Source organism: Nelumbo nucifera, chromosome 1 (assembly GCF_055504915.1).
Source record: "Nelumbo nucifera cultivar China Antique chromosome 1, China Antique-T2T, whole genome shotgun sequence".
NCBI lineage: Eukaryota > Viridiplantae > Streptophyta > Magnoliopsida > Proteales > Nelumbonaceae > Nelumbo > Nelumbo nucifera.
In genome coordinates, this window is record NC_142649.1 from 126,276,255 (window position 1) to 126,293,647 (window position 17,393).

The following is a 17,393-nucleotide window of genomic DNA, read 5'->3' on the forward strand; positions in this document are numbered from 1 at the left end:
GGTAAGCTCTCTCGTCGTAGTTCTCCGGAGGTGGCTCTAAGTTGATGTCAATAACCTGCTTTCCTTTGCCCTTTAGTGTGGCCTTGTAGCACTTGTGACACTCGAGCTGATCACCACCACCCCTGCTCCATAGTTTGTCAAGAACTTCATCAACATATAGTAGATCAACACTACCGCTTGAAGGATGTGCAAGATAGGCTTACCCATAATGGCATTGTGGGGCGAGGGGGTTGAGACCACTAGAAAGTCGTGATCAAAGTGTATTGAGTTCGATGTCGAGCCCGCTGTTATTGGCACTCTCATTGGCCTAGGGGCCACACCATTTTTTCGATAAAGCTGACCAAGGGGATGTCGGCCGACTGTAGGTCCTTCCTCTCGAGCTCCATCAGCTCGAACACCTCCAAGAAGATAATATCAGATGAGCTTCCAGAGTCTACCAAAATCTACTTTACCTTGAAGTGGTTTATTACTAATTTGACTATGAGGGCATCGTCATGTGGATAGATCTCGCGAGCATCATCCTCGGTGAAGTAAATCACTTCCTCCACATGAGGGTGCTTCGACAGGTTCGCGTCCTCAAGTTCGAACTCCCAAATTGAGTTCTTTCTTGCCAAGGTGTTTCATCCTACCACTATAGACCATCACGTGATCATCTTAATAACACCACAGATGGGCCGCTTTGCTAGTGGGTGGGTCTTGGGGAGGTTAGTTCCAGCTCGACTATGGCACTTCTCTTGGCTAGTCGGCAAGTGGTCTTTGGTCTTCTTGCTTGATAAACTGCTTCAAGTAACATTGGTGGATCAACTCCTCAATCTCATCTTTGAGATTACAACAATTCTCAGTGTCATGTCCAATGTCCCAATGAAAATGACAATATTTGTTTGGGTTCCTGTTAGCAGGATCTCCTTTCATTCGAGGTGGCCACGTGATGTACTCGACTGTCTTGATCTACATTAGAATTTCTTCCCTCTTTGGGTTCAACGCAGTGCAGTTATAATTCTGGATAGGAGGGGTACAACAACGCTGACCCATGGATCTACTCCTTCTGTGCGAAGATTTGCTTCTTCTACGCGGCGACCTACTACGATTGTTACGAGGGACCTACTGTCCCTTGGTGACTTACTCTTTCACCATTGTTTGCTACTCCTCGGCTTGTCTTCCATCCTCTTCTGTTTGTCACTCAACTCCAACCAAGATCCAAACACTTGCTTAGCCTTTGTAAACTTGACCGCTTGGTTAAGGAACTCCTCCATGGAGGTCGGAGGTTCAATTTGACCTCGTAGTGCAAGTCGAGATGTTGGACACTATTGACCTCGTAGTGCAAGTCGTCAGCAATCAAGGAGGAAGAGTAGAGTTCGCCCCCCTCTCATCTGGAAGCTGTGAATTCATCATGGAGTGTCTGTAAGTTTTTATTTCTGGTTGAAGGGTTAGGGAAGCTTTGATTCTATAAACATTGTGAGATCTAATTGATTTTTATTTCAATTCATTGTTTATGGGTATTCATATGTTTTCTGCGATTAACTGTGAGGATTATTTTTATTGATTAAGCAAGAAGGGCCCCTTGCTCATTCAATGAAAATAATCTATGGCCGATTGAACCTCCAGTTTCATATATGATTGGTAGGTTCAATCATGGTGGAAGCTAACAGAAATTGATTGCAAAAAAGTTTTCGATCAATGTTAGGAAAATGTATGATCTGTTTTAAACGGTCCGAGCTTGTGAGATCGTTGACCAGAATTGGGTCTCTCCCCTCTTAATGCTATTAATAGATTAAATCCTAAAAGCTTGTTTAAGACTATCTATTAATAAGAGAAGCAATCAAAGAGCTTGTTTTGGTTGTCGAATAATACGAGTAGAGGCGGCTATTAGAGCTTGTTAATGGTTATAACCAATTTATTCATAAACATATGAATCTATCTTTGCATCAAGGATCAATGATAAGAATCAAAGCTGAACTTGTCCCTTCAACCGGAAGCTATCTACCATCGATTTGATCTCTTTATTTCCTGTTATTTTCCTTATTTCATCTTATTGTTCTTATCTGCACAACCCCCTACTTCGATTACTTGGAAATAAATCCACCCAATCCCTGTGGAGACGACCTTGCTCATCACTATCTACAAATTCTTTAATTGGAGCAAGACTATTTATGTTTGGTTGGATTCGACACCCACCATAAGGGCACGGTAAATTGCCCAATAGTCATAGAGAGGACCCCGGGGTGCATAGCGGGTTGGTCCTGCCCCCTGTGACTGAGTTGTTATTGTTAACAGGGTTGTTGCTGGGTGATGCCATTAGGCTTCTAAAGCTGAAGAAAGGTGAGAACTTGGCTTTGTGTAGCATGTTCCCACAAACAACACCAATTGATGTTGCACAATTTGGTGCTCCCAACCGGTAAACAACTTAGACGTTGAACCGTCTAAGTCGTCTAAGCTGTAAAAGATGAGATCAAAGTGTCTGAGTTGTTTTATCTGAGGTGGGCACTATGATGCTTAAGTTAGCGATGAGTTATGAGAATTGGAAAGCTTGAGAGCAAGAAAGCTATTAGTGTTGAATCGTTCGTACATTTTTTATGAATGGGTATGCCTTTATATAGGCTAGCTGCCGTGAGGCTCACGAAGCGCATCCGAGATCTCTGGCCCGTCTGGTTCGGAGGTAGTTTTACACCTAGAGATGGACTCCGTGTAAGCGGGTAGTGTCAATCCAATCGCGTCCAAAGTGGGTGGGGTGATAACTGGATCTTCCAATTTGGCATCGTGATCCCGGGGAAGTCAGAGATTATAACCCACTAAACGAGGAGGTCACTTGGCATGTAGCAGGTTGCTAGTTGAACTCGGTCCATGTTGGCGGAAGCAAGTCGCCTCTTATGTCGACCTAAGGTCTTGTTGGGCTGTTCATAGTTCGTCTGTCGAGGTGGTACCAAGGTCATCAGGGTGGGTGCGAGGTGTCTAAGGCGCTCCCAAAGTTTGCTTATGTGGTGCTAAAATGTCGTCTAACTGTTTTGAGGTGCCAAATGTCATCATGTCACTGGAGGGCCAAACCACCCCTCATCATGCATGAAAGTGCAAATGGAAAGAATGCAAGTTTTGGTTTAATTTTGATTAGGATTGTACTTTAATTTGCATTAGGTCTTATTTTGCTTCATTTATATTGCAATCAAACAAAATAAGGTAAAATTTAAAACCAAAATAAATAGGAATTTGCACATAACCATAGTTTTGCATCAATACACCGTTAATCAAACACAACATTTAGAAATAAGACTTTGAGAAATAACTAGTAGAAAGCTAACTAGATTAGCTGGGTCATAAGGAACTTAGGGTTTTCTGCTTTTGTTCAGCACTTTTATTCTTTTCAATTTTTATCTCTACCAAATTAACTACTTTAATTAGACATTAAATCTTACTAATATTAAGTATAACACCAAAAGACATATACATAATATATGGGTTTGGAACTGCTAAAACCAGTCCCAACCCAATAATACTCGCTACATAAAACTATTATTTGGGGTGAGCATGGGTTGGTTCAGTTTGGTACCATGGCAGGGATCAGTTCCAAGTTTTTAAAACTAAAACCTACCCTATGAGGTCAGTTCTAGGGTCGATTCTAGCCTTGGTGGTTCCGGGGTCAGTTCCAAGGTCTACCCATGGAACTTGTACTTTCTTTACACCCCCCTTCACAAGAAGGCTGTTATGGACGCATTCCTTGGGAAGACGTACCATCGCCACCTGCAGCAACAGGCACCTGACCCACCGCCAGTAGCAGCAGTGATTCAATGATTCTCATCCTACCCAGTTCAATAACAACAACCTTATCAAGATTAGATTAGATCATCTTGCTTGTTCTTATCTTATTCTATTGCTCTTATCTTATTTTGTTAGTAGCTTATCAGATTGGGATTAGCTTATCTTATCCTTAGCAAGATAGAACTGGAAGTCTCCCTATTCAGCAATGAGACTCCCTTTGATTAGGACTCTTGTAATCTCCTATTTAAGGAGACCCCATTATTGAATGAGGATATCAAATTTCCAGTCAAGAAAGAGAGTAAAAGGAGAGTTCGGTGATCTCTTGGACAAATCACCCTCTAGGACACCAAGATAGGTTTAGCTAGGAAGGGGAGGAACAAGGGAAAATAGGAGCTTTTCCCCGTGGACTGACCCGTGGCACGATCCTATTCCCGGGCCCATAACAACTTGGTATCAGAGCCAACCGTCATGGGAGATCTGGAGCAGCTATCATCCAGGGTCCACAAACTGGAGCATAGGCTCGTGGAAACCAGCGTGGAGGTTCGTGAGGTCAAAGACGATGTCCGGGAGCTGCGATGCTTGCTGGAATCGTATTTCTCTAACAAGGAGAGGAATCCAGAAGGGGCTATAACCACAAAAAGCCGTCGACCAGACTTGACGGAGCCATCCGGCGAACAGCAGGACATCGCCCCGATAGCTGCAGTCATCCCCAAGTACAGCAGGCTGGAATCCCTGTCGTACAACGACAACGGAGACCCCTTAGGCTGGCTGTAACACTGCGAGCAGTTTTTTCAGAACCAACGGACAGATGACCGGGATATGGTAAATCATTCTATATTGCTAGAAGAGGATCGTGTTAAAGCAGAAACAAAACGTGCTAAGGCACCAATAGATTTCACTACATTGCAGCTCCACAATTTGATGTATGAGAAAATTCATTTTGTTAAAGCCATAAAGGTGTGCAAAGATTTCAAGTCAAAGTATCCGAATATTGAACTTGTGCCTGAGGAGGAGTTTTTCAGTTCAGTCCCTCAAGATATTAAAGGATCTGTACTATCAAAATACAGTGCACATGACCTGATGCTAAGGCGGCTTAATTTTGAGCTTTTCCGGCGAAAAGAACTCTGCAAACTTCAAGAGAAACTGGAGCAACACAAGAAAAGCCTTATGGAGACCATTGCACACCGAAAGAAGTTCCTTTCAAGTCTCCCGAAATCTCTGAAGAAAGCATCCTTGCATGTCCAACACCAATTAGGGGTTCTGCGTACAAAGAAATTACAACAACATAATTTAGCAGAATTACTGCCACCTCCACTATATGTGATTTACTCACAATTGCTGGCTTAGAAGGAGGCATTGGGGAGAGTATTGAATTGGAAATTATAGGAAGCATGAAGGATGCTCAAGCCTTTGCCCACCAGTAAGCAATTAAGGACAATGGTGTTTCTACAAATACAGAAATGAATAAGTTGGAGGATGATGTGCCTGATGAGGAAGAGGAGGGCCAAAGAAGGAGAAAGCGGCCAAAGAAGGTTACTGGAAAAGAGAACCTTGACCATCAGGAATCTATCGATCTCATCCTCTTAAAATCATCCATCATATACATGATGATGAGGTTTTAAATCCCAAGCCTGCAAAACTAGTTACTCTGAGGTTTGAATACTTATTGAAGTTGAATGTTGTATGTGTTGGGATTGATGGTTCTCAAGAAGGACCTTAGAACAACATCTTATGCAACTTGTTTCCTGATGATACTAGTACTAAGCTTCCCCATCAGTCAGCTAAGCTCTTTGTTGGTGCTGCTGTTGAAGTCTTGGTAGAATGGTGTAATTTACCATCGGTCGAAGCCACATGGCTTCCATTGGCAGAGTTCCAAGCCACATATCCAGAGTTCGAGCTTGAGGACAAGCTCGTAGTCCAGGAGGGGAGTAATGTTATGGACGCATTCCTTGGGAAGACGTACCGTCGTCACTTGCAGCAACAGGCACCTGACCCACCGCCAGCAGTAGCAGTGATTCAATGATTCTCATCCTACCCAGTTTGGCAACAACAACCTTATCTAGATTAGATTAGATCATCTTGCTTGTTCTTATCTTATTCTATTGCTCTTATCTTATCTTGTTAGTAGCTTATCAGATTAGGATTAGCTTATCTTATCCTTAGCAAGATAGAATTGGAAGTTTCCCTATTCAGCAAGGAGACTCCCTTTGATTAGGACTCTTGTAATCTCCTATTTAAGGAGAGCCCATTATTGAATGAGGATATCAAATTTCCAGTCAAGAAACAGAGTAAAACGAGAGTTCGGTGATCTCTTGGACAAATCACCCTCTAGGACGCCAAAATAGGTTCAGCTAGGAAAGGGAGGAACAAGGGAAAATAGGAGCTTTTCCCCGTGGACCGACCCGTGATGCAATCCTATTCCCGGGCCCATAACAAAGGCATATTCTTTAAAAACTTGATTTTTAATAAATATAATATATAGTTTAAAACTTATATTATCTTTATTGATTAAATTAGGCAACTTAATATGTAGATTATCATTATATGGGTAAAAGCTTATAAATTAAATTTAAATTTTGTAAATATTACTTTTATACTACTTATTATACACATTCAAATATTAAAATGAAAACAAATGATCAAATCACTTAAGTAATTCAATGATCAAGTGAGATCATGGCTTTTGTAACCATGAATGTTTGGGTTCAAATCTTCACATACCCAAAAGTATTTTGGGGTTTATTTCAAGTTAAATTCAGTTCCAAGGCAGGTTGCAACAAATTCAGTTCCACCAAGGCCGGATCTTCGAGTCGGTTCAGGTAGGTAAACCCCTAGACCCTGGAACCAACTTGGGTGGTGGTTAGTTCCACGAATTTAGATCCAAACCCTACCCTGTAACAAATTAGATAAGGTTGGTCCAAGGCCGGTTTCAGATCGGTTCTATTCGATTCTGGGTAAAACCTACCCATTTTCTCACCCCTAACTATTATAGCCATCCAATTGTACAAAATCCATAACCAATGGTTTGGTTTTATTGGGTAGACTTGATGCCCTAGGATTTTAATAACCCGCAATTCCAAATTAAGAAAAAAACTCATTGTGGTAGGTGGCCCCAGTCTTACGCTGGAGTTGCGCCTCTCTATATCATGGTATTATGGTTTGAGAGAGACCGAATCTGACCCCTACAACATCCCATAACACATCCTCACCGTGTATTTGGAACGTCTCCCGATGATAATACCAGGAATGGTGATGTCATCCTTAGGAGATATTCCCAATACACGACAGGGGTGTGCTGTGGGACGTTCTGGGGTGTAGTCTTGTGGGGCCGGGGCTGATTTGAACCCAGTAGGAGAAAGGAAGTGGCATCCTGACCTGTATGTAAAGTACTCAAGCGTTCAACTACCAACCTAAGTTATGGGTGGTACATGCTACTCTGAGACCCATGAGAGACATGCTGGCCTTGTAGTGGGGTGATAGACTCATAGTGAATTTGGACAATGCTAGTATTGAGTGGTAGCTAGGGTTTGTTTCCAGTTGGGGTTGTTGAGGGGTTTAGGTACTTCAATGCAGCTGGTTGACCCTGGTCTTTGAAAAAAGTTGGGGGCTTTTGAGTTTGGGTGAAGTGGATGAAACCTGAAGGTATGGTCAAAAGGGTGGTGTCAACAACCGATTTTTGCTCGGTCTACTACCTAAACCTTCAATTCACCCCAAACACCTGATCAAACCCTTCCAACCTCTCCAAAACACCCAAAAACCCAGAAAACCCAAATTTCACCCCGAAAGCCCTTAGATCCACCGTTAAACTTGTCCGATACCTATCCGATGGCCCCGATCAACCCTCACTTACACCTCAACCATTAGGTTAAACACAACCATCAGTCCCGGAACATCCCAAAACACGTATCCATGAAATTTGAACTCAAGATTCCTTCGTTTACCTGTCTATCAAACTATGTTGACTGGTACAGGAACCTTATGCTGGTCCTAGCTTTTGAAAAGCTGGACAAAGTGGCAAAGAATCCTGCCCCGGAGCGTCTGGGTGATAGGGCTTCTGAGGCCCGAAGGAGAGACTATCAAGAATGGGAGGAGAAAAACTCCCTTGCCCGGTGTTACATCATTGCCTCCTTGGACAACCCGATACAGAGGCAGTTCGATCAGATCGAACTTGCCAAGGACATATTGGACAGTCTCAGGACGATGTATGAAGAGCAGAATCGTTCTACTCGATAAAAGGTCTTGAAACAGTTCATGATTGCACAAATGTCCAAGGGTCAACAAGTTCATGACCATTGTCTTCGAATGATGGGTTACATCAACGAACTAGAGGCTCTTGGATCCAGGCTGGACCTTGCAACCCAGATAGACGCTATCCTTAACTCTTTGCCTCCTTCCTTTAATCCGTTCATCATGAACTATAACATGAACAAGCTGAATGTCAGCTTGCAAGAGCTCAGCAATATGTTGCAAAGAGCTAAAGAACTGATTAGAAAGGATGAGCCTGTAGCCATGCTTGTTGAAGCTGGCAAGACAGGCAAGAGAAAGAGGAAGGCAAAGAAGCCTCAGAAGAAAGCCACTAAGAGCAAGAAGCAGAAGAAAGACAAAGCATCGGATGCCTGTCACTTCTGCAAGAAGACCGGCCACTGGAAAAGGAATTGTCCTGCCTACCCGGAATCCAAGAAAGGTAACTTCGAAATTTGTGTTATAGAAACCAATTTGTTGGTAGCTTCTGCGTCCTGGTGTATTGACTTCGAATCATCAACTCATGCGTGTAACTCACTGCAGGGGTTTAAGGTAAGCAAAAGGCTGAGTGAAGGAGAAGTCACACTCTACTTGGGGACTACTGCAACTGTTGCAGCCACGGCCATAGGAACCGTGGAGTTATTTTTTAGAGAATGAATAATTGTACTGAAAGATTGTCTTTTTGTACGAAATTTAAGAAGAAATTTGATTTCTGTCTCAAAACTGTGTGCAGATGGTTATTCTATTTTCTTTACTAATACAATTACTATTAAAAGAAACAACAGATTCATCGCATACGGGGAACTGGAGAACGGTCTCTATGTTCTACATCCTTCTCTAGAAATTAACATAACCAAAACTACGTCGGATGAAATCCCCAAGAAGAGAGCCCGTGATACAGTTAATACCACGTGTCCGTGGCATTACCGACTTGGCCACATCGGTGTTGACCGAATCACAAGGTTGGTAAAGGATGGTCCTTTGAATTTTCTAACTATTGAAGATCTTCCCACTTGTGAGCCTTGCCTACAAGGCAAGATGACAAAACGACCATTTAACGGTAAGCCTGAAAGATGTACAGGCACACTTGACCTAATACATACTGATGTATGTGGTCCCCTGAGTGTTAGGACACGAAATCAACACGTGTATTTCATCACCTTCACAGATGATTTTTCACGATATGGTTGCGTGTACCTAATGAGACACAAGTCTGAATCCTTTGAAAAGTTCAAAGAGTTTAGACAAAAGGTCGAGAAACAGTTAGGGAGAGAAATTAAAGCCCTTCGACCAGATCGAGGTGGCGAGTGTCTTTTTGACGAATTCAAGGACTACTTAAAGGACAATGGGATAGTATCACAATTAGCTCCTCCGGCTACACCACAACTTAACGGTGTTTCAGAGAGGAGGAATAGGACCTTATTGGATATGGTCCAATCGCTTCTTATACACTCAGAGTTACCCACATCCTTTTGGGGTTACGCATTAGAGACTGCGATTTATGTGCTGAATCGGGTTCCAACCAAATCGGTTCCGAATACTTCATATGAACTTTGGACCGGAAAGAAACCAAGTGTCAGACACTTGAAGATTTGGGGTTGTCCAGCACACGTTAAAAGAACGAGTGCAAAAAAGTTGGAATCCAAGACCAGCTGTTGCCTATTTATAGGCCACCCAAAAGGCTCTATCGGTTATCTATTCTATGACCCAAGTGAGCAGAAAGTGTTCTGCAGTCGAAATGCGCAATTCTTGGAAACCGATTATATCCTGGACACCCATCATCAGGAAATTGTCTTGATGAGGAGAGCTCAGGAGCAGTGGGAGATTTCCCACAAGTTCCAGGTAGTGACCAACCTAGAAGATCCACTTGGGTATCCAGGCCACCAGTCCGTTATGGTTATGACCAGGATAGTTACCTGGTGGAAACCTTGACTAGTGAGGAGGATCCCGTGACTTACATGGAAGCTATGTTGGACATAGATTCCCAGAAGTGGGTGGAGGCCATGAGAGCAGAGATGGACTCAATGGAGACCAATGGAGTCTGGACTCTAGTAGATCCGCCCTTCGGGGTAAAGGCAATCGGTTGCAAATGGATTTACAAGAGGAAGAAGGGCCCCGATGGTAAGGTTGAGACCTTCAAGGCTCGTCTGGTGTCTCAGCTGCCAGGGTGAGACCCTAAGCACATACAATGTAGGATTAATTGAATCTATGAACTGGACCAGATTTCCAGTATTGCCCTAGACCTTGGAGATTGATGGGCAAAACTGGAAAGTTACACCCGACCCCTAGACTCGATTATGATACTGCACTAGGTGTCGGATTGGGCTGTCTTTGATATACCAATCAGTGAGATCCTTAGCGGGGGTCAAAACCTGGGTGTGTTGGGACAGTCCGAGAATTCATCTGAGTGGGTGATCATAGTGACATGATCAGCCCCTTTGTCGGACAAAGGTAATGATCGGGGATGCACTCTCATTGATGGAAACCAAGACTATTGGCAGCCGATTTCAACCGTTGAGATTTGTTTTGCAAAGTATATTTTATATGAGATATAAAAGTATATATATTAGGGTTTCTCAAATGTTTGCAAAAAGGTTTTAATTCCCAGGATCCATATAAGTGGAGAGTGCAACACTGTTCCTTGCAGCCGAGGGAGAGGTCCTCTCTTCTCGGGCAGTGTATGATCATTATGGGCTGAGAGGTTAATTGTAAGACCATTGAGGATAATAACTGATGGGCTAATCTTGCATCTACCCACAGTCCCTGGGTGTTACAAGGTGGCTTGGCTCAGGGACCACTTAGGGTAAGTGTTGGGCCTATAGAGCCCATTCGCTGGGTTTCAGGGGGTGCACTGTCTTTAACAGTGTATTCGGCCAGGCCTTGTAACAAAGGCTGGGCCGAACCCATGTGGCTGATGTGTAGATCAATGCTTGGGTTCCACGCCATACAAGGAAGCCCAACTGGGCAATAGTTAGGAAGGTTAAGTGAGCAGATAAGCTTAATGGGCCTAAAGCCCATTTCGAATTGGGCTATTTATTTAGTTAATAAAGGGGTGAATTCTGAGATGGATTAGCAGATAGGATAGGGTCTTGACCCTATCCACTCAGAGAGTCCAAATCTGAATGTAATTCAGATTTAGAAACCTCCTAATGAGATTAGGAGAAAGCTAATCTAATCTGCAGATAAGATAAGGGTTTATTCCTATCACCTAAAGAGAAGTCTTATCCAAATATGATTTGGATAAGCTGCTCCTAATTGGATTTGGAGCTGATCTTTTAGGTTAACAAAAGAAGGAAGGGGCGGTAGCCTTGCAGAGACACAGATCATCAGATTTTCTTTAGTGCTGAAATCAAGAAGAGAGAATTCTGCACCCTGCGAATACTCTCTTGCCGCCTCTCTGTTCTTGCCGCCCTGTTTGCCAGTTTGATCTCCAGTTGTGGGAGCAGTCAAGATTGGATCTTGACATCAGTTCTTTGAGAAATGATTGAAAGGAAACTGTGCTCACGTACCATCCTGCTGATTCTTGCGAAGGACAGAGTTCTTGGAGAAGAACACTACTGATTCTGCTCCATCCTGCACTGCGCCATCTTCAGTGGGAGCAGTTTTTGGATCCTTCCTTGGGCGTGAACACCTCCATTGGGAGATACTACTTCTCCGTATCAGGTATAATTCTCTCATACTCCTTTTGGTTCAGATCTGATTCAGTTTAAGGTTCAAGAATGATCCTTGAAAATATGATTTTCTAAATAGGGAATGTGATTCCCAGTTGAAGGGAGAGAAAATTTTTTGAAATTCACCCCTTATTCCGCAATCTTTGGGCGTCCATGTGATGGATCTCTCATCCCTTTAGGAAGGAACTTGAGATTCTTGGAGAGAAGCAATGAGTTGTTGGAGATACTCATCCTTCTCCCAGCAAGCTTGTATTTCCTCTAAGAGGCTAGACTGTAAACTTGATACTGCTAAGGCAAACAACTCAGAACCGTTCACCCTTGAAAGAGCATCAACAATTACATTTTCTCTCCCCTTCTTATATTGGATCTTGTAGTCAAAACCAAGTAGCTTTGTCAACCATCTCTATTGTCTAGGGGTTGCGATCTTTTGTTCCAGTAGATATTTTAAACTCTAATGGTCAGTTTTTACCTCAAAGTGCCTTCTAGTTAGGTAGTGTTCCCAACTTTTAACTGCATAAACCAAGGCTAGTAGTTCTCTCTCATAAACTAAGAGTTCCTGGTGTCTTTTGGAGAGTGCCTTGCTAATGAATGCAAGTGGATGGCCTTCTTGTAACAAAACATCACCAATTCCATGACTTGAAGCATCTGTCTCAACAACAAAAACCTTGGAAAAGTTCGGTAAGGAAAGTACTGGTGCAGAAACCATGGCTTGCTTGAGCTTCTAGAAGGTCTCTTCTGCTTCCACATACCACTTAAATCCATCTTTCTTTAATAGAGCAATTAGGGGCTTGCTGATATGACAATAGTTCCTCATAAATCTCCTATAGTGACCTGTGAGACCCTAGAAATCCCTTTAATTGCTTAGCGGTTGTAGGTGTTGGCCATCTAAGGACTGCTTCTATCTTTTATGGATCAGTTGAAACCCCTTCGGTGGGGATAAAATGGCCTAAGTACTCAACCTTGGTACTGCCAAAGCTACACTTGCTCCTTTCGGAATACAAGGTATGAGTTCTGAGTATGGTAAGTACTTGCCTCAAGTGAGTCATGTGTTGTTCCTCGAAAGGACTATACACCAATATGTCATCAAAAAACACTAGTACAAACTTCCTTAAGAAGGCCCTAAACAACCCATTCATTAAGCTTTGAAATGTTGAGGGTGCATTAGTAAGGCCGAATGGCATGACAAGAAACTCATAATGACCATCATGAGTCTTAATGTAGTCTTATACTCATCTCCAGCATGCATTCTAATCTGGTGGTAGCCAGACCTAAGGTCAATCTTAGAGAAAATAACAGCCCCATGCAATTCATCTAAGAGTTCTTCAATCACAGGAATAGGAAATTTATCCTTTACAGTGGCTTTGTTGAGAGCTCTGTAATCAATACACATTGTCCAAGTGCTATCCTTTTTCTTTACAAGAATAACCAGGGAAGAGAATGGACTATTGCTGGCTCTTATAACTCCATTATCTAGCATTTCCTAAATGGTTTGTTCTATAATGTCTTTCTGAATATGATGAGTGCCTATAGAGCCTTAAGCTAATAGGATTAGTGTTGTCCTTTAATACTATGTTGTGATGATGTGCCCTATGTGGTGGTAACCCTCTAAGTTAATCAAAAACATCACTGAATTCATCTAAAAGAGCCTGAATGGAGGTAGGGATTACCGAAGTTCCTGCTGCTAGTTGCATAATTGAGGGAAGTGCAGCTGATTCTTCTTTGCTTCTGACATGAATGGTAAGGAACTGAACCAGTCCACTGTGAGTGGTTTTCTTCAGCTGTTAAGACAAGGTTTTCTCAAGTACTGCCATTACTGCTACAATTTGCTCATCGAACAACACTATTTGTCTACCAGCTAAGGTGAATTCCATTCTCAAAGTTCTAAAGTTCTAGAGAACATCACCAAGTGTTTCTAGCCACTATATTCCAAGTACTAGTTCGCAACCACCTAGATTTAGTATCAGTACATCAGTTGTAAAAACATACCCTTGCATGGACCAGGTGAAGCCTCTACAGATTGCATTGCAAGTCAACAGCTCTCCGTTTGCTACTTTGACTGAGAGGCCCCTTGTGGTTTCTAGTGCACAACCTATCCTTTTTGCCAATATAGCATCCAAAAATTTATGTGAACTTCCTGAGTCCACCACTGTATGCAAATTCCTCCTCTTATAAGAGCTAGTGATCCTCATGGTGTTGTATTGAATAGTCTCAATTTCCTCCAATATAGCATGGAGAGATATCAAGGGTTGTAGAATCTCCATTGGTGTTTCTTCTTCAATGAGTAGAGACTCCCCTTCAGTAGTAGATGTCTCCCTTTCACAGGCAGTTGACTCACCTTCCTCTTCTTCAATAGTTGTGATGGAATACAACTGTTTTCCCTTACACCTATGTCCCTGTTCATATTTATCACACCTACGTCCTTGTTCATATTTATCACCACATGTAAAGCACAACCCCTTGGCTCTTCTCTCCTTCAACTCCTTACTAGACAGGGTTCTAGTATGTCTAGAGTTGCCCTTGTTTAATGGTTGTGCACTGGGAGGCAATGGTAAAATTCCAGCCTGATTGTTTCTAGCTGAGAGAGCTGGTGGTGACAGTCTTGGTAATAAAGGTTGCTATGGGGTCTAGGCAATAAGGCCTATTGGGGTGGTTTCGTTGATATAGGAGGTTGATGCCTTGGAAGGGACTGATATTGTGGTTTGAGGAGAGTCTTGGCCACTACAAGTAATGACTCATTAGTGACCTCCTATAATCTGACCATTCCATTAGCCTGGGAGAGTGATACAGGGTTAAACATCCTAACTGGATTCTGAATTTCCTTCTCGAGGCCTGCAAGGAAGAAGCTGAGAGCTTGGGTCTCAGTCACATCTGCTCGTGTGTATAATTGCTCAAATTCATCCAAGAAATCTAGAGGGAACCTGTTTGCTTAAGGTTCTTGAGCTCAGCGAAGGGATCATCATAAATTTGTTCACCAAATCTCTCATTCATGGCTCTCAAGTACTCCTCCCAAACAGGTAAACCCCTGAATCCCCTACTCTTAACATACATTTGATGCCATTGTAGGGCCTTACCTTCTAAGTGGATTGCGGCTACCCTGATCTTGTTCTCAGTGACAGTCCTATCGAATTCAAAGAATTGCTCCACCTTGTACAGCCAACCCTTGAAATCCTAACCACTAAATCTTGGAAAATCAATTCGAGTCAATCTTGTGAAGGGGTTCTGTTATGGCACATTCATCTGCTGGTTCTGTTGGGCATTAATGGTTTGAACTTGGAAACTTAAAGTTGTAAGTAACTCCCTCATTTCAGCCAGAGATCTGTCAAACCTTTCGCTTAACTCAATAATTTGAGCATCTGCTTTATCTTGCCGCTGGTTTGCCTCACGCATAATGTTCTTGAAGGACTCCTCGAGCCTCCTAGCTTCTTGGCCCCTGGTACCTTCCGCCATGATTAGTCTTGCCACAAATTGAAATCCTTAAGCAATGGTGCCAAGATCAAGCTCAGATACCACTTGATACATGCTTGTGTATCAACTCCAAAATGCCCAACTATTTTAATATTTTATTAAAATATTAATTATTAATTATTTTAATATTTTTATTAAACATTAATTATTTTTTTACTAAATTTACTTGTGTTATTTATTACTTTTATTAACTAGTAATTTTTAATTATTTCATTAATTTTTAAAAATTATTTTAATTTTTATTTGTGTAAACTATTAATTAGTAATTATTAATTATATTTAATATTTTATATTCATTAATTATTTTTAATAATTCTAATCGTTTCATTTATTAATTTTATTTGTATTATTTCAATATTATTTTGAGGTTGAAAATTATTATTTATGAGATAATGCAAATTGAACTCAACATTTACAAATGGTATGTTCTAGGGGTAAAATAGTAAAATCAGTAAATTTCATATGGTAAAGGGTTGATCCAACACAAACAAACTTATGAATTCAGATCCTCTAAAAAGTAGAAAAGCATCTATGCCTCTTTTCCGATTTCAGGCACTTTTAATATCTTTTTAATTTTTCAGATTTATTAAATGCCACCTCAAATTAATTCAGGTGATACAAACTAAGATCCCAAATCAAAAGGTAAAAGGAAAGCTAATGCATACATCAACAATTAATCCATGATAAGGAAAGCTAATGCATACATAGGGTCTGTTTGGTTTGAGGGAATAGGACCCTGGAATCGAAATCAGAATGGGTCATTCCGATTCCAGATGTTTGGTCGACCGGAATGGGAATCCTATTCCCATTCTAGGCGGAATGGGAATCCCTCATATGGGGGAATGGCCATTCTCGACCCCTCCCCAGGGAATGCGATTCCCATTACGGATTATGAATATCATTTTTATTTTTGGGGACAAGGTGTAGTCTTGGAGTTGCAGTCTCAAAGATTCATAGATGCTCACCATTGTAGTCTTGGAGAATAACAGTTCAGTCTTGCACTCTTGCTCACTATTGTTATTGTAGTCTTGAAGATTCATAGTTGCAGTCTTGTAAATTCATAGATGCTCACCATTGTAAAATAACAGAAAAAAAAAAGAATAGATTCTTAGATGCTCATTGTTGCAGATGTTCACAGGGTGCGTACAGTTGTAGAGACAGGTGGGTTCACTCCTCAGTCTTCACTCTTCACTAGAGAAGTTAAACTGGAACTCGCCGCTATCGCCCTCTGCTGGATTAACTGATGTCGCTGCTCGCCACTTGCTGGTGGTAAATGACAAAAGATGAAGCCCAGCCAAAAGGTCACCGACACCTGGGTGGAAAGACAAAGTCTCGAAGGGGAAGCAGGAAGGGGTTTTGCGTTCTCGCCGCTGCCGCCTGCTGCTAGATTAACTAATGTCGTCGCTCGCTGCTTTCCAGTGGTAGATGATAGAAGATGAAGCCTAGCCAAAAGGTCGCCAACGCCTGGGCAGGGAGACAAAGTCTCAAAGGGGAAGCAAGAAGGGTTTTTGCATTCTCTCCGCTGCCGCCTGTTGCTGGATAAACTGATGTCACCACTCGCCGCTTGCCAGTGGTAGATGATAGAAGATGAAAGCTGAAGCCCAGCCAAAAGGTTGTCGACGCCTAGGTGGGAAGACAAAGTCTCGGAGGGGTTTTGCGTTTTTTTCGAAATATCTATTTCCATTAGGAATAGGATTTGGGAAATTAGGAGTTAAGATTAAGACTTAAGAGGGAAACAATTTTACCTACTTACCTCTGTAAGTTTGGTTTTTTCGGTTAACCAAATTGATAAATGCCATAACTGAAACCAAAAATCGAACTTTAAGAAACCGGTGTTTAAAACCGAAACCGAACCAAATCCCACGAACTAACTGACCCGAAAACACCGAACCCGAAATTCTAGTTTGGTTATTCGGTTTTAACCAAAGTATGCTCACCCCTAACTTTGAGCCTAGTCTGAGTCATGTCGGAAGTGGCTTAATTGGTTTGCCAAACCGGGTTTTGACCTCATATTGGGCCAAGCCTGAACATGAGGTCTAAATCTTTGGCTTAGGCCTATGTTTGAAAATCAACATGGTTTAATCCGCCCAATTTACAACCGTACTGAAACTGAGAATACTCTGATGTTACAATATTGCAAATTTCTAAGAGGAACATCTCAGAGCACAAGCTTCAAAAATAAGACAAACAAAAGGAAGAGAAAATATCATGAAACTTGCTCGAGGCAAATATTGAGATCCCCAAAAATATCTTTGGATTTTTACC

General features: G+C 42.0%; 1 pseudogene; it reads left to right on the top strand.

The window, feature by feature from the left end:
• The first annotated feature begins 4,569 nt into the window (after positions 1–4,569).
• On the top strand, positions 4,570–6,312 carry LOC148803796 (THO complex subunit 5B-like; annotated as a pseudogene).
• Positions 6,313–17,393: the final 11,081 nt, after the last annotated feature.